Source organism: Schistocerca serialis, chromosome 3, assembly GCF_023864345.2.
Source record: "Schistocerca serialis cubense isolate TAMUIC-IGC-003099 chromosome 3, iqSchSeri2.2, whole genome shotgun sequence".
In the NCBI taxonomy this organism is placed as follows: domain Eukaryota; kingdom Metazoa; phylum Arthropoda; class Insecta; order Orthoptera; family Acrididae; genus Schistocerca; species Schistocerca serialis.
In genome coordinates, this window is record NC_064640.1 from 761,368,501 (window position 1) to 761,392,525 (window position 24,025).

Below are 24,025 nucleotides of genomic sequence, written 5' to 3' on the forward strand. Positions count from 1 at the left end.
ACTCTTAGCAACTTTTACATTGAGTATCTCTGATGCAGACAGTCTGCTTATAGCAACATGGTCAAGTTGTTTCTCCCCACAGACTGGATTCGGGGATACCCATGTAGTTTGTTTTCTAGGGAGCCTTTTGAAATATGTAGACTTTAGAACTATGTCATGTTCTCTGCATAAACTAATAAGTCTTTCTCCATTTGCATTGGTTCTTTTATGTGCAGGGAATTTGCCTACTATGGATTGGTGATGCCGTTCTTTGCCGATTTGAGCATTAAAGTCTCCCAACAATATTATTGTGTTTTTGGATGAAATCTGGTCTAAGGTGTTTGACAGTCCCTGCCAAAAAATTTCTGTTTGTTCTTTTTGTGTTCTGTTTTTCTCATTTGTTGGTGCATGTGAGTTTACAATGGTATACAGTTTGTTTACTGGTTTGAAGGTTAATGTTGAAAGCCTTTCATTGACAGACTATCGAGTTTAATATATTTTGGTTTACAATGAATCCTGTTCCAAATTGGGGTACATTCTTCATAACTCTTTTTCCTGGCTTCCCTTTGAAGATTCTGAATCCCTCTGAATCAAATGAATGTTCATCAGTATACCTTGTTTCTTGGAGTGCAGTTATCATTATATTTTTCTGTTTTATAAAATTTATTAACGTTTTAAGTTTTCCTGTTTTTAGAAGTGAGTTTACGTTGAACGTTGCCAAGTAGTTTATATTTTCGTGTTTAATTTTATTTGTTGCTTGCTTAAGGCAGGTTTCAGGATGCTCCGACTCATCCTTCGCACATTGCTGTAGGCCCCCAGAATCCGAATGCCTACTTTTAATTTCCTTAGAAATTGGAGATTGGTTACTCCCTGGGGTAAAATCTCTTACAAGGTGCGTATCCATTGTTGATTGTTTGTTGGGTTAGGGGAACAAGTCCCCTAAGGATTCTACTCGAGGTTATTAGCTCAGAGGAATGGTTTTCAGCCGCACCACTGGTGGACAGACGCTGACCACTCAGCCGCTTGTTTCAAGACAGACGCCAAATGGATTTTTTTCTTTGGTTGCCTCTTCCGCTAGTTCCGCCGTACCGAGAACTATTCCCTCCGCCTTCACTACCGTTGAGGTCTTCACTGTAGTCCTAGCAAGGAGCCCTTACAAGGTGCTATCACCCGGGCCAGGTGAACCTTGGTTTTTTAACGAGGTTGTTACTCCTCCCCCTCCTCCTTCCTCACCTCTTGTATGGTGAGGCCCCGGGCTTGGGACCGGCGTAACGGAGTTAGCTTCTCAGTATATTTATTCTTTAATGAAGTTTGTTGTAAATAACATATCTCTTTTTCCAACTAACTGCTTAGTACACAGTATGAATACGAGGAATAAGAACAATATACATAAAGATTTAAAATCACTTACTCTTGCCCAGAAAGGAGTCCAGTATTCAGCAACGCATATTTTCAATAAGTTACCAGCAACTATTAAGAGTTTAGTTTCAGACAAGGCACAATTTAGACATAATTTAAAAGAAATTTTGGTGGGCAACTCCATCTATTCCATCGATGAATTTCTCAACAAGTGCAGTAGACCATTTTAAAGAAAATTTATTATAGTTTAATTTTTGACAATAATTGGTTGTAATAGCCAAGTAACTAGCTACTGTGTGAATAATGGATTTAATGAAAGCGGATGTAAGTATTAAACTTGTAAATATTAGAAGTATAATTCTAATTCATGTACATAATTTTATTGTTTATTGACTGAGGAGCATTAAAATTAATGAAACTCAAGTTTCTCTACTACATTTTTGTAATGTGTGTATCTGACATGTTCCACACTCAGGAGGATCCCCTGTTTTGTGGGTCTATGGAATGAATAATTAATCTAATCTAATTTAATCTAATCTGCAAGTGTCAGCTGTGACCACTCAGTGGACGTCCAGTTGGGGTATTGGCGTGCGAATTCCAGCCTTCGTCGCCGATGAACAGCACTCAGCATGGGTGGATGAATCAGGCGTCTGCTGCAGAGGCCCATACGCAACAACGTTTGCTGAACTGTCATTAAGGAAACACTGGTGGTAGGCCCTCGGTTCATCTGAGCGGTCAGTTGCTCAGCGTTGCACATCTATTCCCCGTACACATCTCTGCAGCCGTCGTTCACCCTTGTCTTCTGTGGCCCATTGATCACCACAGTGTTGCCTCGGCAGCGGTTTTGAATTGCACTATTTTGCCGTGCACAGTGTACGTTAACCACGGCGGCACGCGAATAGTTAACAAATTTAGCCGTTTCGGAAATGCTTCCACTCTTGCCCCGAAAGTCAATGATCAAGCACGTTTGGACGCCAGATAAATCGCTCCGTTTCGGCAATTTTTTTTTAAATTTTACTTTATGGCCTGTAGTGGACCACTTTAGTCAACATTATTAATTAGGCTCTGTCCGCCCCCGGTAGCTGAATGGTCAGCGTGACGGACGGTCAATCCTCGGGGCCGGGTTCGATTCCCGGCTGGATCGGGGACTTTTCTCCGCCCAGGGACTGGGTGTTGTGCTGTCCTCATCATCATCCTATGATCCTCATAGACTGCAGGTCGCCGAAGTGGCGCCAAATAGAATGACCGGCACCCGACCAACGGTCTGCCCGACGGGGGGCCCTGGCCATACGATAAAATAAATTAAATAAAATTACGTTCTTCTGTTTTTGTTGGCCCAATAATTTTTTTCTTCCAGATCGTGCCCTTCTTTCCTCAGTCCGAAATCACCCTTCTCATTCTCTGTTTGCTAATTTTTATTGGTTTTATTGCTTGTCCTAAAGTATCTTAAGCGCGTCTGTCTTGCGTTTCAAACCATCTATCATAAGTTGTAATTTCGTTATGTCCTCCTTGAGCTTTGCGATCCATCTAATGTGACTTTCACTATTCCATAACTTCTCAATTATTGTTTCACTAATTCTATTTTCTTTTGTCCTCATCAAATGTCCTAGGAAAGAGATCCGTTTCTTTTTTATTGTATTTGTCTGCCCCGATAGCTGACTGGTCACCGTGACGGATTGCCGTCCTACGGGGCTCGGTTCGATTCCCGGCTGGGACAGGGTGTTGTTTTGTCATCTCCATTTCATCCCCATCCGCCGCGCAGGTCGCCCAATGTGTCGTCGAGTGTAATAAGACCTGCACCAAGGCTGCCGGACCTGCCCCACAATGGGCCTCCCGCCCAATGACGTCAAACGCTCATTTCATTTCCATTTCTTTATAAACTGTTTCATTTGAAGTCATTTTGCAAACAGCATCTTTTTGGTTTTATTCACTTATTTATATATGTTCCGACTATCCTTCTTTCTATTTTGAGTAATCTGTCTATTGCTGAAGAGTTGCTTGTTTTAAATACAGTTTCGCTAGCATATGTTATTTGCGGCTGTGTGACTCTTTTGTAGTGTTTCCGTTTTGTGGCTGATGAGAGGCATTTTTTTGTTATTTGTGTTCTTGGTAACATGATGTGCTTTAATCAGTTTGTTCATTCTAGTTTGCCTTGATGGTTTCTCATTCAGCTTGCGTGTTATTATTTTTCCCAAATATTTAAACTTTTCAACAATTTTTATGTTGTCTTCTCCTGTTCTAATTTTGTTTGCCAGTGGTGGCTCCGCTAGCATTATTTATGTTTTTTTCAAAAAATATTTTAAGGCCAGTACTCTGGGCTATTTCCTGTAATGACTATACTTGTTGTTCTGTTTCTTGAATGTTGTTGGCGAGGAGAGGCAGGTCATCAGCAAATCCTAAACAGTTCATCTTTATTCATCTTTTTGTGTTCCAACCTTAACGTTCTTTCGATTGTCCTTGTACCATTCCCTCATTATGTATTCAAGGGCACATTTAAAAAGAAATGGTGACAGGCCGTCTCCCGGCCTTAAATGAGTTTTCACGAAGAATCATTCAGAAAGCCCTCTCTGAACTTAATTTTCGAATTTGTATTTGTTAAGGTAAGTTCTATCACTTTGACTAATTTTTGGTGGATTCCGAAATGTCTCAAAATTTTTAGCAGTGTAGGTGGGTTTACATTTTCTGGTTTGGTTTTTACAGGGGTGCTTGTGTCTATTGTTAAAAGCTTTTCATGTTCATCACAGTTCAAATTTTCTATACATCCTGTTCTGAACTGTGGGCAGTATTTCAAAACTCTTTGTCCTGATTTTCCATCGTAAATTCTATAACCTTCAGTTTCATATGGATCTTCTCTTGCATTTCTCATTTCTTGGAGTCTTGCTGTCCAGTTCATTTGTGAAGTTTTTGAGCATTCCAGTTTACAGCGAAGAGTTTATATGTTGCAATGCAGTTAACCTGTTTATGTTCTATTTTGGCATTACGCGTTTATGAGAGTTGGGTGATTTCAACTGATCCGATTCATTTGAGTCTTCCAGTTGGCCACCCACCGAATTCGATGTAGCCTTCTCCTTCCTTACTGGACTGGACGGTGGAAATTTTTCTCTAAAAGACCTTTTCATATTTGACTGTCAGAGGCTACAACCTCGAATGGAGCTAGCTCCGTGTTACAACTATGGTTGTTGGCCACAGATGTTATTCCACTAACATGTGGAACAGATGTTGTTGGGGTACCACCACTGAACAGTCATGCCCTTGGTAGGCCCCAGGTATTTCATTTCTCCAGCACCCACCATTTCTGGTGACCATCCCCCTATCCGCTACCTGGGTAGACGCTCGATAGGAGACTAGCAAACCCCCCCCCCCCCCCGCCCCCCAGCCGTTAGCCGTTTCCGCATTACGACAGCGACTGTACTTTTCCCCCCTTGTTCCCCCAACAGGCTGTAGATACCCTCCACCGCTAGTGCTACCACCTGCCGTCTGTGAGCGGCTATTGAACGTTGACGTCGCACATAGGCGGTGGTCACATTAATGTGACTGGACCGCGTAGTCATGTCTGACACCGCCATGTTCCATGCTACAATTCGGAGACCTCTAGCGGCAAACGGCTGTAAGTAAAGACGTGAAGAACAAGGATATAGAATGCTACTAACGTTTGTTTTATTTAAAAAGATGAAGAGTTTTCACAAAAAATTCCCAGGAATAACTTATCAGCATGCCCTCTTACGCCTCTCGAGACAACAGTGGCAAAACGTGAATCGGCTCCACTACCAGTGACAACAAATCTCCCAGAACTGTTTGCGTAATATTTCATCTAACCCAAAAGTGAAGGTGTTCCCATAGAAAGTACTTTCCAATCTAATGAAATGGAAGAAGATTAAAAGAGGAAAATTAATATCATTTCTACAGCCTGTCACTTTCATTTAAGTCAACATTTACGCTATTTCATTTTTTTTAAAGGTGAGTGATTTAGTTTTATCAAACTTTAACTTTTTCTTTACATTTTCAACTATGCTCAAATGGAAAAATGCAACGCTGATTAAGGTTCACTAATTTTTATCATCATTTCACTCCTACTTAACACGTTATCCTTGTCATTCAAATATTTTAAAAAGGAAAACATAAGAAGAACTGTTTAGTTTCAATTTAAAACTTCAGTGAGATTTCTTCAGTTTTTGCGTTATGAGAAACGCTTATGAAGCACGGACGAGCAGGCAAATAAATCGGCGAATGAGAAGAAAGAGCAAAGGGAAGAAATGAAACTCTCTATGTAAAAAAAAGCAATAAAAAGGACTGTACTCTCATTTCTGTACTAGTATTTATTAACAGCACGCGTTTTGCACTAGATTTGTTGATTTAAATTATCAAATAAAGAGAAATACTAAGACGCCCTGAATCGAATCCTTCACCTAGGACTTTACATCCCGTAAGCTCCATTCCCTCGTTTAACTACACATTGCTGCCACACACATATAATATGACGACAGCTGCCTACATTTAATTAAATGTAGCCAAACGACCATTATTTGGCATCATTTTCTACCTACAACATGGGCAGGACGACATTTTGTTACAAACATTTTTGTATTGCTGATATGCAAGAAATCACGCTGTGCAGTCTGAGTCCGTGAATTTTTCTTTACACTGTTTGTTCCTTGATTATTTTGATCGTTAGACTCATCTTTCACACCTATTAGTACATTACATCTGAAAATCTCCCTTTGCATGTCTGCAACGTTAGTAATGACTGTCAATAACCCACAGTCTGGAAACTGGAACAGTATTTACTGCAGAAGGCGGTTGCACATTCAGAAGGCTCAACAACCTCTTGTTGATAAGCCTCGGTACCTATCTCTTCTACCGTCCTTGGTCTTGTAACTGGCGACAAAGCAGTCGGTTAAGACGATGCACTTAACGTTGTTCTTGCAAGCACCTTTGACGGAATGGAGAGAGCTGTCTCTTAGGCAAGCAACTGCCAACAGCGGGCGAAGGGAAGGTTGTGAGAGGCACATCAAATGAAACCAAGTATATGTTTTTGCATCTATCAATGTTTTGAGTTACTTGTCTACCAGCTAGCCCCGTGGATGCGCTTCAGTTTGACTGGCTGTAAAGACAGCCAACTAAAGGCTCTCATACCTGCTGCCAAACAAATGCGATATGTTTAAAAGTCCTAGGAAGTTGAGTAACACAAGACAGTAAGGGAAAGAACTTTCACCAAGAAAAAAATTTCAGGAGAGAGATTGACCGATGCCAAAAGTGGCCACAAACAACTGAAACAAACAGCAGTCCCCATATTTACACTTTCATATAGCCGTGGTCAGCAGAGCTGTATTCACGAAGTTAGTACAAATGAAATACTGATAACGGAGCGAAGATATTTCGCACAACAAAATTACGTTCAGATATAAAGTGATGTGTTAACTCGCCAACCAAGTACATATTAACATCATTTAATTGCAGGTGATAAGCTACCAGTGCCCGATAATGTACAGAGGGATATCCATAAATCCATAATGTAAAACTAAGGTAACGATAACAACAGTCAAAAACTATTTGAGACATAATTTTCCTAGACTAATTATTACTTAAAATATGTTCATATTTTACAAGTTTGAATAAAGGAGACCCCTGACGATGGCACAAAGGCGCTGAAACATGTTTGCATCCATATGAAGAAACTGTGTTTTACATAAGAGGCTGAACTTATATTCAGTAATTTTATCTGCAAACACGGTTAATGCAAGAGCAAAAAAACCAAATGATGAATAAATGTCTTAAATCATTGCAGCACTCTTATATTTCTCACATTTTCGAATGATGTATTTCTCTGAATTGTAGTTTCTTTGAAGTTATGCTATAGCGTTAGACTAAGCACTAATTTAAAGAAATTATCAATTTATTATTATTATGTTTATTATTATCGTAGACGTGTATGTCGCTACATGACCACGCGAAGCGTCTACTTGAGGTAAGATTTTCTCTTGCGCCATACTTCTTTCATCTTCTCACTACGAATTTTCTTCCTTTCATCAGAGCAAGTTGTTACTGTTTTGAATTTATTGACCTCTTTTCTCACTTTCCACTTGAGTACTTTGTGCTTGAACGTTTGTCTGTCTTGTCTGTTAATGACAGCACCCTTCAGGTTTTTTCTGACTTCCGTGATGCATTCATGTTATTATCGCATGGTTTTTTATGTTATTACTATCATTATATTCAAATACGCGGGTCATCCAAAAAGTAAAGGAGAATTGTGTACCACACCCAGCGCCGATCTCGATCGCAAGCGTGGCAGTTATCTCCTTCCCCGTCTCAGTGTGAACCGAGTTTTGTTACCAAGCTGTCACGCCTCTTTGTTCTGTAACCATTCATTTAAAATGGCGCCAAATGTGAAGAGCTTGCTGTCATTCGTTTTCTGAATGCAGAAAATCTTCGCCCTATCGAAATTTATAGGCAAATCTTTATCGGCAGAGAAGTACAACATGGAAATTGAAAAAATTGATAATAAGTGCTTTCACAGTTATGGCTACAAAATTAAAAAATAGAGTAAGATACTCTTACTTTGGAAATAAAGTTTTGTGTTGATATCTTTCGTTTTTATTTAGTTATGCCAAAACGTTCATTTCTTTCTGTGCGCACCTCGTTCATAGTCGTTTTATGCGACTATTATTATAGTCCTAAATATGTTAAAATTAAGAGGAACTATGTACTGAACAGCAATAATAATCTTTAAGGAGATGGAGACATCACTCCCATCTGTTCCCTCGCGCCAGTAGGGACGCCAAAGATGTAAAACCACGACCGCCCAGAATCGAGTTGTGCCCGCGCTTGGTCTACAGCGGGGAAGACGCTGTGCCCAGACTGGGCGGCTGGTCTGCGACGTGCGAGCGCAGCGGCACAAAGATATATTACTCTGTGGCAGTGGCCAAGGACGCGGCCCAGACACACTTGCTGGCCACGGCCGCTGCATTCTGCCTGTGGCCGCCAGCTGACTGCTTACTTGTCTTTCGAACCAAATTCGCAGCCACGGCCAGCATTTTCACAGTGTAACGTCACACGTTCAGCCTTCTGCTGCGCCTTATACGTCCCTGCACCATTGTGAAACAAGGTGAACTCGAACTCCACCGATAAAATTTGTATGTAGCTCAGTGATATTTTCTGACTGTTTGGGTATAACGAACCAGTGATATCCGGTAACTCATTAGAGAGTAACTGCATTTTCCTTTATTTATTACCCCCCCCCCCCCCCCGCCCACCTTTATCTTTGTAATATTCAGAGTGGTTCAAAAGTAAGCGTACACACGTCTTGGTTACAATGTATGCCTCAAAATAAGAGCAAAATGTTAAATAAAGTTTTGTCTGAAAATGGTTTATTTGTCAGATATGCATTAGAGTAGGGATAAAAAATGAACCACCAACAACACAAAATTAATTCTTGGTGATTCAAAAGTATCTGTACACGATTCATGTGTGTTAAAATGGTTCAAATGGCTCTGAGTACTATGGGACTTAACTGCTGAGGTCATCAGTCCCCTAGAACTTAGAACTAATTAAACCTAACTAACCTAATGACATCACACACATCCATGCCCGAGGCAGGATTCGAACCTGCGACCGTAGCGGTCGCGCGGTTCCAGACTGTAGCGCCTAGAACCGCTCGGCCACCAGGTCGGCTTTCATGTCTGTAATGTATGCATAAAAATAAGAGTAAAATGTTAAATAATGTTTGGTCGGAAATTGCTTTATTTCCAAGAAATGTAGTAGACTAGGAACCACAAGTGCAACGCAAAGAACACAAAATTAATCGTTCTCAGAAAGCAACGACACGAAGGGACCGGAAATTCAACACAACTATGTGCTGTACATTTACCCCAGAACATGTTGGAAAAGATATCCATGTAGACGAAGACAGTGACGTGCTGTACGTCTTACCGCACTCGGAATGTTACAGGCACCGTTCATGTCATACTGCACAGTAGCACAGCTATTTTCAGCGCGCTGCTGTAGTTGTGCTACATTCTCAGTTGCAACACCATACAATAGCTTCTTGATACGGCCCGAAAGACATAAATCCAGAGGGTTAAGATCCGATGATCGGACGGGCCAAGGAACTGGTCCTCCACGATGCAACCAGTAATCAGGATAAGCCAGACTGAGATACTCTCTTACTTCCTGATTGAAACTGCAGGGGCGCCGTCGTTTGTAAATCATAAGTTGGTTCGTGTAGCGAGTGGGACATCATGAAGTAGACCACTCAATTCATGTTCCAAAAACTGCCGATACACTCTGCCAGTTAGGCGCTGTGGAATAACATGCAGTCCTCGTAACTGACTGACCACTATACCACGCATATGTTCACTGCAAAACGATGTTGATATCCTCTTACTGTAGTTACGCTAGAATTCTCATACACTCACTCGTGCATGTTATGAGCGTTCACGATACCGACAAAGGTAAACAGTACCCGAAGACCGAACAGTGGATCACCAGAATGGTTATCGAGTAACCTATGACGGAAATTCTGACTTATACAGAAGCCTACAGGTGTCAGCTCCTGTACCTTCTGCTTGTGAAAAGGGTGCAATTGATGCCTTCGAAGCAGGCGCCATACAGTTCATTGAGGAACTGGTACTGTGGCATTTATATGGCGGGTATTTATCAAAAATCAAATGGTTAAAATGGCTCTGAGGACTATGGGACTTAACTTTTGAGGTCATCAGTCCCCTAGAACTTAGAACTACTTAAACCTATTAACCTAAGGACAACACACACATGCATGCCCGAGGCAGGATTCGAACCTGCGACCGTAGCGGTCTCGCGGTTCCAGACTGAAGCGTCTAGAACCACTCGGCCACACCGGTCGGCGGGTATTTATCCTCAGATCTTCATCTACCATTTCCAGGATGTTATCAACACATATAATGTAATGCCTATATAGAATGATATTTTCACTCTGGAGCGGAGTGTGCGCTGATATGAAACTTTCTGGCAGATTAAAGCTGTGTGCCGGACCGAGACTCGAACCCGGGACCTTTGCCTTTCGCGGGCAAGTGCTCTACCATCTGAGATACCCAAGCACGACTCACGCCCCGTCCTCACAGCTTTACTTCCGCCAGTACCTCGTCTCCTACCTTCCAAACTTTACAGAAGCTCTCCTGCGAAACTTGCAGGACCAGCACCCCTGAAAGAAAGCATATCGCGGAGACATGGCTTAGCCACATCCTGGAGGATGTTTCCAGAATGAGATTTTCACGTTGCAGCGGAGTGTGCGCTCATGTGAAACTTTCTGGCAGATTAAAACTGTGTGCCGGACCTATACTCGAATTCAGGACCTTTACCTTTCGCGGGCAAGTGCTCTACATACATAAATGACGTGATTCATCATAGCTCGGAAATGAAGCAGCTGCAGACAAAACATTATTTAACACTTTTTCCTATTTTGATACATACGCTACAGCCACGAACTGTGTACAGTTACTCATGAATCACCCTGTACGCACAACAGTACAAATGACGACGGAATGCGCTGTGCGCCTTGTTTGGAAAAAAAAATGTGTGTCATTAACTCATGGTGCTTGCTGTTTGCAGCAGCAATGCCCACTTTGCTCATCGCCCTCAAGCTTGTATTCAGTAGTGCTTTGTTCTATATTCAGTTAATTTTTCCGTCTGTGTTAGTTGTACGTTAACAGTGATACACAGCAGTAGGGATAAATTTACTGAAGAAGAGTTGGCCAATATGCGCATCGTGTATGGGTTCACTAGATGCCATGGAAGAGCGGTACAATGGCGGTAGGCTGAAATGTTCCCAGCTGACACTAGTTCTGCACCTGCACATAGGTGCCTGCGAACTTGTATCGTACTTACTTTTCGATAACTGAACGGAGTCGTGCGCAAAACTTTCGTTCAAATTGTCCTCCCACACTTCCTAAAAGATGATGTACCGCTGACAGTTCGTTAGCTGATATGGTTTCAACTTCACGGAGCGCTGGCGCACATTGCATTCGACGTTAGGAATCACATTGATGTACAGTTTGGACAAAAATGTATTGTTCGCCGTGGGCCTGTTCCATGGCCAGACATGACACCAATGGACTTCTTCTGGGGATATGTGAGCAGCCTAGTTTACGAGAATCCTGTCTACACATACATGGAAATACTTGCTAGGATTGACGCAGTCACGGAAGTAATAAGTCACAATATTAACTTCAGTTTCGCAGAATAAATGTATGTGGTATCAATCAGAAATTCACAGTGCTGTGTATGGTGGTCATATAATTAAAGGATTCGTACTGCTGAGAGAACTGACAGCGTCTGCACTGTCAAAATTGGATCGTGTTTGGTACAAATTGTACCCAGATGGTTCCAAAATGTGTGTCTGCAGGAGCAGCACTTCTTGATAACCAAACAGGTGGGGTTCAAATGGTTCAAATGGATCTGAGCACTGTGGGACTTAACTTCTGAGGTCATCAGTCCCCTAGAACTTAGAACTACTTAAACCTAACTAACCTAAGGACGTCACACACATCCATGCCCGAGGCAGGATTCGAACCTGTGACCGTAGCGGTCGCGCGGTTCCAGACTGAAGCGCCTAGAACAGCTCGGCCACAATGGCTGGCAAAAACAGGTAGGGAAATTGCTTCTTGTCGGTATTAAGGGCGGAGTTGCAGTCCCTTCATCAAGCGATTCTTTTCACAGTCGACTTACAGGTCGTCGAAGTCCTAATACATACCGACTCAATGAGAGTCTTGGAGTCTCTCACAATGGCAGCCGGAAGAAAAGCTGTAAATCCTTTGACACACGATATACTGAGAAGTCTCAATAGAGCAAAGGAGTTACTTTAACTGATTCAGTTACAGTGGTCCCGGAGCATGTTGGCATTAGGGGCAACGAACGCGCACACCAACTCGCGAAAATGGTGCAGCATCTACATCCTACCGACATATCCCTACCATACAATGATTACTATAAAATGATTTTCATAGTAGACTCACCAAAGAAACAAAAACGAAATGGAAAAAAAATTAGTGGACGTGGGCTGTAACATCGAAGGTACATTATGTGGAAAGATTCAGCAACAGATTCCACGCCATCCTCGACGCCCACGAGAAAAGTAATTGTTACTATTAAAAGACTAAGATCAGGTGACATGAATGCTAATAACACGAAATATTTCTGAAAATTAATTTCCTCGCTAGTGACCCCTGCCTCACTGACGAGAACACTACGCATATACTAACTGTAATTGTAATATTGTATATTGTATATAGAAAAGGATTCTCTCTAATACTGTGAAAAGATGACAACTGCATTACTAAAAAAAGAAAAAAAGATTACCATGGAAGACATAATTTGTAGACATATGATCGAAGATGATAAATACATAACAAAGGATCAGAAGTACTGTATCAAAGAAAAGACTGTCTCTAATAATATGAAGATGATAATTGCATAATTAAAAAAAGGTTAGTATGGGAGATGTAGTTTCTAGTCATGTGAAATGTATCTATTCATCTTGCTATACACTGAAATGACAAACACTGAGCGAGGTGGCGCAATAGTTAGCACACTGCACTCGCATTTCGGAGGATGATGCTTCAGATCCCCGTCCGGTCATCCAGATTTAGATTTTCCGTGCTTTTCCGAAATCATCGCAGGCAAATGCCAGGATGGTTCCTCTGAAAAGGGCACGAGCAATTTCCTTTTCCATTCTTCCCTAATCCGAGCATCAGCCGCGTCTTTAATGACTTCGCTGTCAATGGGACGTTAAAATCTAATCTCACTCATTTCTGAGATGGCAAAAGTCATGGTATACCTCCTAATATCGTGTCGGACGTCCTTTGCCTGGCATAGTGGAGAAACATGGCGTGGTTCAAAAAAATGTGTGTGAAATCTTATGGGACCTAACCGCTAGGGTCATCAGTCCCTAAGCTTACACACACACCCATGCCCGAGGGAGGACTCGAACCTCCGCCGAGACCAGCCGCACAGCCCATGACTGCAGCGCCTTAGACCGCTCGGAAACATGACGCGGCATGGACTCAACAAGTCGTTGCAAGTCCCTCACAGAAATGGAAACACTACCTGTATAGCTGTCTATAATTGCGAAAGTGTTGCTGGCGCACGATTTTGTGCAGGAACTGACATCTCAATTAAGTCTCACAAGTGTTCGATGATATTCATGTTAGGTGATCTAGTTGACCAAACCATTTGCTCGAATTGGAAAAAATATTTTTAAAACAATCGATAACAATTACGGCCCAGTGACATGGGGCATTGTTAACCATAAAATTACCATCGTTGTTTGAGAACATGAAGTCCACGACTGGCTGTAGATGGCCGCCAAGTAGCCAAACATAACATTTCCAGTCAATGATCGGTTCACTTGGCCCAAAGGACCCAGTCCATTCCATGTAAACACAGCCCATACCATTACGGACCCACCATCAGCTTCCACAGTGCCTTCTTGATAACTTAAGTCCATGGCTTTTTGGGACCCGTGCTACACTCGAACCCTACCATCAGCTCTTACAACTGAAATCGGGACTCATGTGACTAGGCCACGGTTTTCCTGTGGTCCAAGATATAACCGATATAGTCACGAGCCCACGAGGGGTTCTATGGGCGATGTCATGCTGCTAGCAAAGACAATCGCGTCGGTCGTCTGCTGCCGTAGCCCATTAACGCCAAATTTTGCCGCACTGTTCTAAGGGATACGTTTGTCGTACGTCCCATATTGATTTCTGCGGTTATTCACGCAGTGTTGCTTCTCTGTTACCACTGGCAACTCTACGCAAACACCACTGTTCTCAGCAATTAAGTGAAGGCCTTCGGTTACTTCGTTGTCCGTGATGACACTGAATGCCTGAAATTTGCTACCCTCGACTCGCTCTTGACACTGTGGATCTTGGAATACTGAATTCCCTAACGATTTCTGAAATGAAACGTCCGATGCATCTAGCTTCAACTACATTCCTGTATTCGAAGTGTGTTAGTTCCCATCGTGTGGCCATAATGACGTCGGAACGCTTTTCACATGAATCACCCAAGTACAAATGACCGCTTTGCCAATGCACTTCCCTTTTATACTTGGTGTATGCGGTACTACTCTCATCTGTATGTGCATATCACCATCTCATGACTTTTGTCACCTTAGCGTATACCTCTGTAACTTCCAGTCATTATGAAAAATAATTTTGTCTCAGTACTTTATAATCAGTGTTTCGTATCTCTCTCTCGCTCGCTCTTTGTATAATAAACCGGAGAAAAATCTCAGATACACACATCAAAAAAGTTTTGTATCACCTCGGTTCCGAGAGTTCCGGAACCTGTACATAAAACTGGAATAGAGAGCAACATAAACATAATTTCCGCCCTTTTTATTGCTCATGAAAACCACACTTTGCATGTTGTACCACCATACAGCGAGACTTTCACAGGTAGTGGTCCAGATTGCTGTACACACCGGTACCACTAATAGCCAGTAGCACGTCCTCTTGCATCGGTGCATGCCTGTATTCGTCGTGGCATATTATCAACTAGTTCATCAAGGCACTGTTGGACCAGATTGTTCCACTTCTCAACGGCGATTCGGCGTGGATTCCTCAGAGTGGTTGGTGGGTCACGCCGTCTATAAACAGCCCTTTTCAATCTATCCCAGGGATGTCCGATAGGGTTCATGTCTGGAGAACATGCTGGCCACTCTAGTCGAGCGATGTCGTTATCCTGAAGGAAGTCATTCACAGGATGTGCACACTGGGGAAGCGAATTGTCCATGATGACGAATGCCTCGTCAATATGCTGTCGATATGGTTGTACTATCGGTCATTCGCGTATTGTACAGCCGTTACGGCGCCTTCCATGACCACCAGCGGTGTATATCGGCCCCACATAATGCCAGCTCAAAACAGCAGGGTACCTCCACCTTGCTGCACTCGCTGGACAGTGTGTATAAGGTGTTCAGCCTGACCGGGTTGCCTCCAATCGTGCCTCCGCCCGTTGTCTGGGCGAAGGCATGACACTCGTCGGTGAGGAGAATGTGATGCCAATCCTGAGTGGACCTTTTGGCATAATGTTGGGCCCATCTGTACAGCGTTGCATGGTGTCGTCGTTGCAAAGATGGACCTCGCCATGGACGTCGGGTGTGAAGTTGCGCATCATGCAGACTATTGCACACAGTTTGAGTCGTAACTTGACGACCTGTGGCTGCACGAAAAGAATTATTCAATATGGTGGCTTGCCGTCAGGGTTGCTCCGAGCCATAATCTGTAGGTAGCGGTCATCCACTGCAGTAATAGCCCTTGGGCGGCCTGAGCGAGGCATGTCATCGACAGTTCCTCTCTCTCTGTATCTCCTCCATGTCCGAACAACATAGCTTTGGTTCACTCCGAGACGCCCGGACACTTCCCTTGTTGAGAGCCGTTCCTGGCACAAAGTAACTATGCTGAAGTGATCGAACCGCGGTATTGACCGTCTAGGCATGGTTGAACTACAGACAACACGAGCTGTGTGCCTCCTTCCTGGTGGAATGACTGGAACTGATTGGCTGTCAGACCCCCTCCGTCTAACAGGCGCTGCTCATGCATTGTTGTTTACATCTTTGGGCGGGTTTAGTAGCATCTCTGACCAGTCAAAGGGATTGTGTCTGTAATACAACATCCACAGTCAACGTCTATCTTCAGGAGTTCTGGGAACCAGGATGATGCAAAACTTTCTCTTCATTTCTTGATCTTTTCATTTACAAATACAAAAGATCCTACTACCGCTACATGCAACAATGCATAGTCATTAAATATAGCTTAGAGTCAGCTGGTCATGGAGGCACACTCATGTTGTTTCTTAGTGCAAGTACATACATTACTGACCGAGTTACACTGGCATTGCATCTTTACTTGAAAAAAAAAAAAGGAACAATGAATTTTTTACGGATCATTTACTTTCTCTTTTATTTTCAAATAATGTTGTGGGGAATATAAACACATGTAAGTATGCACACATTTCTTTGCTTACATCAGATTGTGGTCATGCACCATACATACTCTACACATTGTTATCTGAATGCACAATACCAAATTGACAGAGCTCAATAATTAAACTACACAGTGAGGGTTGTAAAAAGGAAAAAAATGCTTTCTGGATGTATTATTTTCTTTCTTACTTTAAAATAATAATATGCATAGTCATTGCAACTTAGAAAGATGGTTGGTTTACTGTAATGGGAGTATTTCGGTATAAACTCTCTTTAAGTATCAAACACCTTACTCACTGAGCCAAAATGACTACAGATCATTATTTATTTCTATTTCACACACATGGGGATTTAATGGGGAAATGCATCGTGACTGCTTGACGATTCTACAGGTTGAGACACATCTCAATGAGGCTGCTGCCGTTGTGGCAGGAGGTGGGATTTTTATCTCGTGTGTGTGTGTGTGTGTGTTTATGTGTGGGTGAATGAATGTATGAGAGCTTCTTGTGCCAGTTGCCCGCCAAAATGGAAGAGAGAGGGAAGTGGGCGATTCTCGTGGTTCCTAGCTGGAACGTGATTTCTGCGAGTTGAGGCCTGATAGCTCCTATCAAGGTTACAGCTTTTTATGTTGGCAGCCAGCTCTCTCTATCCAGCGAACTGTAGTTCCCCGACCAAATGCTGTTACGATACAGGTGAAGTAGTGACTGTAGCAAGGCAGTGATTCTGCGCCAGATACAGTGTTTATAATATAAACCTTTCACTAACAGCATGGGATGTGGGAAATAAAATAATTTTGTAGGACATATTTTGTTATATATACTAAGATATATTGCGAGCCACAATAGTTACAAATTACAGTCCTCCTGTTTTGCAATATTTCACAAGTATTTGTTTTTGTATGCTTTTAATTCGCCTTGCATCGCATTCAAACTAACAGGAGCAACAAAACGCTTAGGCATTCCGTCTTTAAATTCTGCTTCTGTGGTTTAATAGTTATGAGGCAACAGTAGCATGTTTTGGTACTACATGAACACATGATTTTATACATTCTTCTAACTTGTTCATATGTACATGACGCTCATGCAGATAGCAACCAACTTGGTGGGTTGAGAAAACTCTGATGGCTGCTCCGATAGACCATCACTGCTGCTGCTGGTGTGTTTACACTGGCTGTGTTTCCTCATCCCATAATTCAGGTATGTGCTGTTGCTGTGGTCTGTGCAATAGAAATTCCAGCAGCTGCATGTCTTGGTCCAACATATCAGCTGGTGCTGATTCCTACTCCTCTGCATCAGGGAGGCATTGCGCTGTTGGAAAAAGCAAAAATCGTAAGTATTTGGAAAAACACATATAATATTAATAATGAATAATAATGAGAGAGATGAATGGACTGATACTTACATTCGAATGTGACAGTCTTCTTATACTTTTTGTTCTGTCCAGAGATGCTGGCTGATTTCTGATGACAGCTCGTTATGATCCTTTCACTATGGTGTACAGACCACGAATCACAAAACTCACGTAATTGGAACATAGAAGCGGTGGAAAGGGGAGGGGTACCAGATTTTCCCACCATTTCTAAGTCACTCTACTGTCTAAGTCAAAGAGGGCAGGGTGATCTCGATTTTGTTCTTAGAACCTGCACAGCGGATGAATGACCTTCATTTTCGCCTCTATTTTTATGTCGTGCAACTACCGTAGAGGTGTGCGTGGCAGAACAGGGGGAATATCTTGATACATGATAGTTATCAGATTATATCATGACTTTGAGTTTACCACAAGCAATTGGCCTAGAGGCGTGGGTGGGCCATCAGGTTACGTCGTGACTTCTAGTTTGGTCCCACAACTGGTACACTGCTTACATCGACTGTATACAAATGCAGATTGTTACAAACATATAAAATTCTTGGATGATTTCGTATTTTGTATAATTTTTCTCTGTTTCTCGATCTGGGGCACTTTCGCTGTCAGTGAGACTTTGACGTATCACGACAGTTTTTCATCGTGTACGTTAAAGCATTTATCAGTTTTTTTTTTATTTTTAAGACCTGCGAAATAACATCCTAATGACAGGTAAACCAAAGGCGTGACTTAGGCACTGAAGTCATAGCAGTACACAGCCGACGAGGGGGTCGTTATGGAGCCTATACAACTTTTCAAGCAACATCGCAAGAGGTCTAGAGCATCGGAAGACACAGCGAGTTTGGCGTGGGGAAGCCGCTAACCAAAACGCCGTGGTGTCACACTGTCACCCAGCAGAAGCTGACAGTGTGGAGCATCGGCGCCGGCGGTATCAAAGGAAACACACCGGCTCCATGCGTGTCGTGGGAGGTGCCAGAACTCCAGCAGAGAAGTAAAAATGGCGGAAAGTGTACCGTCTTGTGTAGCGCTGTATTTTTGACACTTGGGTTCCAAGAATACAAAGATGAATAATTTAGACGGTGATTGTATTCGCAAAGTCGCCAGTAAGTGTGAATCGTCAGAGAAAGAAATCAGTGTAAGCCCACAGAATAGCTGTGAAATCCAAGTGGATATCATAAATTTAATACTGGAAGTTTCATAATTGAAGATTTCATGAATTGCTGATGTCACAAACTTTGTTGCCTCTGCTGTCTAGTTAAGGTCGTATAGATACTTGTGAAAAGGATACAGTGGTGCGGTTCTGTTTCATTTCATGTAAGATCAACAACCCATTTCCTTGTCCCTTACCGCGCCCGGAAAGTCTGTACGATATGTATGCGTGAGTGAGTGTTTTTCAAATATGGCACGGTGGGTCAGAGCGTAACAACACTACCCTAAATATTTCCGTTCCATACGTGTGCTGTAACACAGCATACTGCACATCCGGATTTTTCTCGTTTTTCCGTGTCTACTGTATTGGCCAACCGAATGGAACCACTTGCCTCCTAGCAAGAAACGTAGTTTCGTCTTCAACGGACGCCAGGTAGCTAGCTTTTATAGTCCTCTTGTGGCCGTTGCCTGATATAAGTATGCTTTCTCATCTGGCACATGAGCCAGCCTATGTCAGGTTGTTTCGTACAGGCTAGAATTTCGGTAGGTGTGAGTAAAACAACGTTTTAATGTCACGCTAGGAATTATTATCATACTTAGTAAGGCTCGCATTTTAAGTATGATTAACTACACCGAATTTGAAAACTAACTGACGTCTTTTAAGTGGACAAATGGTTAAAACTAATTAGACGATTAAAAATCAAGGAGCTAAAATTAAGAGTTGTGTCTATCCAGTGGAAACTATTTTGTGAAAGCGATTAACTGACACTGTAAAGAAGCTCAACACGAAGATAGGATGTAATTTAAAGGAATGTATTAGGTTGAATGTCGTTGTTAAGAATGAGTTCGACAGAATAGAGAGCAGTTTGGAAGCTGAATGTTATATATTGGTAGAAAGTAAAGAACGTGAATGTTGGCAGCAATCAGATAATGTTCGAGGGACTGAACACAGAATGTAGTAGTGATTGAAGTGCTTGTACACGGGGCCAAAATTCTGTGGTCTCACAAGTGCTACATATTTCTAACGATAATGTTGCTGATGATTTTGTGTTAATTAGAAATGGACGATATTTAACTGATCTATTAAAATAACACATTTTCTGAGTTTTATGTATTAAGCAACTAATATGCTCCACGCATGGCCCTAATCAATTTTAATATGATTAGAATCAATAACATAAGAGCGAACCTTAGCCACTCACCTCGTTTATGAATAGCCATGAGAGAACAATTAAGTTTTTATTACTATTTGATTTCTACAATTTTAACAAATCAGTGCCATCCATGCCTTATCACTGTAATAGCACGGAGATCCATCTCGTGACCCATTATGCACACTTATCTCCGTGCTGTCACAGTATTATTCGCACGCCCACAACATATTCATTCTTGCGGAATGTTCCGTGACTTAATAAAGGTCGAGTTAAACTTGATGGAACGTCAAAACTTTCCACATTGCATTTCAACTGCGGCAATCACACACGCTGTCAACGGAACGGAACGGGACGGAACGCAACAGACATCAACGTCAAAGTTTCTCGGGAAGAAAGTTTTGACGTGGACGTCGGCTGGGGCGCGGTATCGTCGTCTGCTGACGTCGGGCTCACGCAAAGCAGTGACTTCCCTGCTTTGTGTCTTCGTCTCTGTTCTGTTGTTTCCTTTGTGTTAGTGACACAATGAAAATGTTCCAATATGACTTCGATATTTTTGCCATTAGTGTTCTTCCTCAAAAAAAGGCAGGTATGTGACAGAGAAAAATGATTCTGGTTTTACGATGTTTGGTCAAGGAAGAACTGTACACCGTACATAAATAAGAACATAATTTAGTTGCACAAAATGTGAAGGACAATCGAACAATTTAAAATCAGAGATGGTAAAATAGTCTCCATTAAACTGACTGAGGGAAAGTCCAAATCCGCAATAGCTTTTTGTTGGGTTTCCACTGTGTTGATGATGATGTTGGTTTGTGGAGCGCTCAACATTGTAGCCATCAGCGCCCGTACAAGTTCCAAATGTTTCCATTTCCAGTCTCGGCACTTCCCGAATTATGATGAAATGATGAGGACAACACGAACACCCAACCCCCAGACTAGAAAATCTCCGACCGGCCGGGAATCGATCCCGGGACCCCGTGATCCAGAGGCAGCAACACTAGCCATTCTTTTTTCATTTTATTCGTTGTATTTGGTCGTAGCGGACGTCACATGGCATCCGTTGAAGTTCGTTGCTGACCCCTTTACTCAGTTTTTTTTTTATTACAGAGACCAGCCAGCTTTCAGACCGAACACGCTGAGCTACCGTGCCGCCGTCACTAGACTATGAGCTGCCGACCATTCCATTGGGTGACGACTGGTTTCGTACCCTGGAGGTATATCTTCATGGCATATAAAACTAATACTTCATGTTCCACGACTTCCTACGTGCAAGTGGGCATAAAAACATGTCACTCTTCGGTAAAACCTTGGATGAAACAGCAGATGCACAATCCGGTTCGAACCATGCCTGGTCATTAACACATCTCCAAAACACTGTCAAAAGACGAGCCGGGGCAGCATATGACAATCCACGTGTGATGAGATGGAACCATAGTCAAAATCCGTGGGGGAAACAAAGAACTGAAAGACGCACGAAGGGAATCGTCAACGTACTAAAACATATTGGCAGGTGTCGTATAGAACGACACGTCACAGCGCTAGCCACACACTGAATACCAATAATTTAGTTAGTCAATTTTCATTAAATAAACTGTATTTAACAGTGAAAAGGTCAGCTCTATTGAAGGGACAAAATAGAGGGTTTTTTTATTTTACTGTGGATAAAGTAAAAAGACGAATTATTTTCTGAAATGTTTTCATTTGTTTGTATGCATCGTATATATTTTCAATATAAAATAAAAGGACGGTTTTTAAATGTTTGATCAACACTTTTCCTAGTGTGAAACTTCTCAGTAGTTCACTAGACAAACTTTGTGAACAAAGTCAGACATCAAGTGTTATTTGGCCATTAATAAACTTTATCGTTGCTAGTTCCTTAGTTCTGCTAATATATTCCGACTTTTTGTATCTCATAACCTCACTTTCACTGTTCGGTAGAGGGTAAAGCGCAGCTACGTGTTCACGTTCCATCTAGTGTGAGCACACAGCCAGATGACGGTGCCGCCGCCTGCCGTACCGCTGACGTCCAGTGTGAATCGGCCTAAATGCACTACCTGAACAAAAGTATCCGGATACATTTATGTAACACGGAATTAAACATTAATTGTCACGAGAGACCGAATTGCCAGTATAAAAGGCGTAGGGAGAGTATTGTGTTGCCAGTAGAGAAGCAGTAATAACAGAATGGGTCGGTCAGGAGCGCTCAGTGGCTTCGAACGTGGACTAGTCAGTTGATGTCATCCGAGGAACAGATCCAAAAAAAAGGTTCAAATGGCTCTGAGCACTATGGGACTTAACACCTGAGGTCATCAATCCTCTAGAACTTAGAACTACTTAAACCTAACTAACCTAAGGACATCACACACATCCATGCCCGAGGCAGGATTCGAACCTGCGACCGTAGCAGCAGCACGGTTCCGGACTGAAGCGCCTAGAACCGCTTCGCCACAGCGGCCGGTGAGGAACAGATCAATCAGGGTCATTTCAACCCTTGTAAGGTTGCTCAAGTCGACTGTTGGTTATGTGCTTGTGAAGTGGAAGCCCGAAGGAACAATCAGAGCTGAACTAAGAGAAGCCAGACGTCGAATACTGACGGACAGGGACCGTCGAGCATTGCGGAGGGTGGTTGTACAAAATCACATGAAATCAGTCGAAAACATTACTCCTGAGTTCCAAAGAGCTACCTGGAGCACAGTGACTACACATAGGGAGTTAAAAAGAATGGGATACAAAGGTCAAACAGCTCGCTATAGGACACACATTTCTGTAGTCAATAGAACACGACGCTTGAAGTGTGCAAAGGGCGACGCCACTGGGCAGTGGAGGACTGGAAATGAGTAATTTGTAGTGATTTATTCCGCTATACCCTGTCGCAATCCGATGGAAGGGTTTGGTTTTGGAAAACGCCTGGATGATGTTATCTGCCATCATATGTAGTGCCAACAGCAGAGTACGGAGAAGATGCTATTATGATATGGAGGTATTTTACGGGTTAAGGTATGGTCCCCTTATTGCACTTGAGAAAACACTAAATGCACTGTGTATTGCATACACTAGAGGAACAGTTCGTAGACGATGATTGTATCGGCAAGAGATGGTACCTTGCCATTAAGCAGCATCCGTGAGGCAATGTTTTGTTTACAGTAACATTCCTAAAATGTCCTAGTCTGACTGACATGCCCAGAGTCTAGACCTAAACCCAATGCAATACCTTTGGAATGAATTATAACAGCGATTTCACTTCATACACAAGTGTCCAACATCATTACCTCCTTGGTTTTGCTTTGGAGGAAGAATAGGCTGTCATTCAAAAATGGTTCAAATGGCTCTGAGCACTATGGGACTTAACATCTGTGGTCATCAGTCCCCTAGAACTTAGAACTACTTAAACCTAACTAACCTAAGGACATCACACACACCCATGCCCAAGGCTGGATTCGAAGCTGCGACCGTAGCAGTCGCGCGGTTCCGGACTGCAGCGCCTAGAGCCGCGTGGCCACCGCGGTCGGCTAGGCTGCCATTCCTCGACATACATTTGGAAACTTCATTTAATGTGTCCACAGCAGAGTTTAAGGCATCAGTAAGGCGATGGGTCGACACTTCCCCAATTGATGTCCACTAATATTCGTCCAGATACGTTTGATCAGATAGTATTCTTTCACACAGGCTGGGAGGTACTCGTGGCTGGAATGTATTCATTCTTTCGGTAGCAGTTAACAAGGATGATTGCCGAGTGCAGATTCGATCCACTGCGCAATCAGCGTCATCAACGCCGAAACGGTGACACGTTCTACAGAGTCGTAATGGTGTTGTGCTTTTATGACTTCAATCGTGTGCTGTGAAAATGTGGTATAATATAGGAAATTTAAGTACATAAATTTTACATTCAGTTTTTTAGGTAACTGCATGTGGTTGTCGACAATGAATACAAGATGATCCGAGTTACCGATGAAGGGCTGGCCGATACGCACCTCGTGTATGGGTTGAATGAATGTAATGGAAGGGCGACACAACAACGCTGTGCTGAGCTGTTCCTAATGCGACAGCATCCCCCACATAGAAC